Source organism: Apium graveolens, chromosome 4 (assembly GCF_009905375.1).
Source record: "Apium graveolens cultivar Ventura chromosome 4, ASM990537v1, whole genome shotgun sequence".
Classification (NCBI taxonomy): Eukaryota; Viridiplantae; Streptophyta; class Magnoliopsida; order Apiales; family Apiaceae; genus Apium; species Apium graveolens.
This window is the reverse complement of record NC_133650.1, coordinates 290,035,221-290,037,333: the sequence shown is the minus strand read 5'-3', so window position 1 is coordinate 290,037,333 and position 2,113 is coordinate 290,035,221.

The following is a 2,113-nucleotide window of genomic DNA, read 5'->3' as shown; positions in this document are numbered from 1 at the left end:
TCACTCCTGGTACAGTACGCAGGGCTTTACATCTTCCAGAAGATTGTACTTTCTCAATTCCAGAGGACTCAGCACTTCGGGAGTTAATGGTTGAATTGGGATATGAAAAGAGTCTGACGAAACTTGGACAGTTGAAACGGGCTAATATCAGAAGAGAATGGAGTTTCTTCTTTGATTGCATCACCAAAGCTTTTGGGAACAAATGTTCGAATTTTGATGCTATCCCAATTCTGAGTCAGCACATAGGGTATGCTATTATTCATCAAACTCATTTTGATTTTACAACTGGAATAATTGGTTTTATTGGGGATAGGATGACAGAGGATAGAGATGTTGTTTATTTTGCTAGATTCTGTCAACTTATTTATACTTATTATACTGATGAACCTCAATTAGTCAGTTCCTCAACCCCACCTTTTAGAGTTGCAAAATGATACTTTAATGATCTGGTAAATGCTGATACTAAGAAAACAGTGGTTAGCCCATTACAGATTCCTCAGTCTGTAAAACAGATCCTAGTAAATGCTGATCCTGATACTTATAGATCTGTTTACTCTGATGTCCAACCAACCACAAACACCCAACAACCATCATCCTCAGCACCTACCACTCATTCTACTCAACCTACCCTCAGAACATATCTCAAATCCTATCTCTCCACTTCACAGACTGCTCAACCTTCATCTTCAGCACCTACTGTGAAGCCTTCATCTTCCAAGCCAAAGAGGACAAATAATGTTCCTCAACCATCTCAAAAGAGAAGGAAGATTGCATTGAGAGATGAATCTGATTCTGAGGAACAGGTTTCTTCTAGAGAACCTGTTGTTTCTGAAGCTGAGAAAGAGATTTCTCAGAAGGATTCTGAAATTGGGGGTTCTAGGCTTCTCAAGAGGCTTAGACGAATGACAGTTCCTGAAACTCCCAAGGAATCCAAATCAACAAAGAAGTACAAGAAACAGAGGGCAAACATGCCAGTTTCAGATGATGAAGAGGAAGCAGCTAAGGAAGGGGATCAGGAATCTCTGATCTCACAAGACAAGGAATTTGCTCCAGTCACTTCTTCTCCATCAACTCCATCTCAGGAAGTTGTTTCTGAAAAGGCTAACACACCTTCTGTGTCTTCTGTTGATCCAGGCACAAGTGCTGATATTGATGTTCAAAACTTGGTTATGCCTGCAGTACTTCTTTTAGAAGCTCCAACAGCACCAAATCCTTTCACAACACCTGTTACTGATGCTGTTCAAACTTCAGAATTATCAACAACACCTTCTCTGCATCAAGATGCTGATGATCAGAATTTAGGTGAGCATCAGGATATGGCTGTTGATCAGAACTTAGAACAAGATCAGCAATTAGAGGATGCTGAAGCCTCCATTGCTACTCACACTGTTGTCTTATCAGAAGATACTGATTCTTTAAGTTCTGATGCTGCAAATGATGGAGATACTGGTGATCATCATCTACTTCAGGACATACTCCTCAACAGACTCTTCCTAAGTCTGAACTGGTTAAGAAGTTTGTTACCGGGGAAGCACCGGTACCTTGGAGTGAAACTCGTGCAGGTCAGGAGTGGACTAAGGAATGGAACTCAGTTTCATGTGTTCCAACTGACAAGCATCTTGCTGAGCACTTGACTAAAGCTGATGAAATGTTAAATTCTGATGATTTTAAAACCCAGCTTCGAGTCACTGCATTGAGTACTAAACATTTACAAGGTCTTCATTCAACTACTCATGCAGAGCTATACAAGATTCAGGAGAACTTTATCAAACAAGAACAAGTTTGGAAAATTGATAAGAAAAAGTTCTTTCAACCTACCATTGACAGGATTGCTTATATTGAGAAGACTCAAGATCATCAACAAGCTAAGATTGATGAAATTCTGAAAAATCAAGCTTCTCAGCAATCACAACTAACTGAAATCCAATCCTCAGTGGAATTACTTATCTCTCTTTTACTACCTGCTGATGCCAAAAAGGGGGAGAAGGTAATTAAGTCCAAATGCAAAACTAACAAGACACTGCAAGGAAAGGATGATGGAAATGATGACCAAGGATACTCTGGAATGGGTAGCGGTCATAGTCAAGGTAGAAGGTTAACATCAAGACAAGCT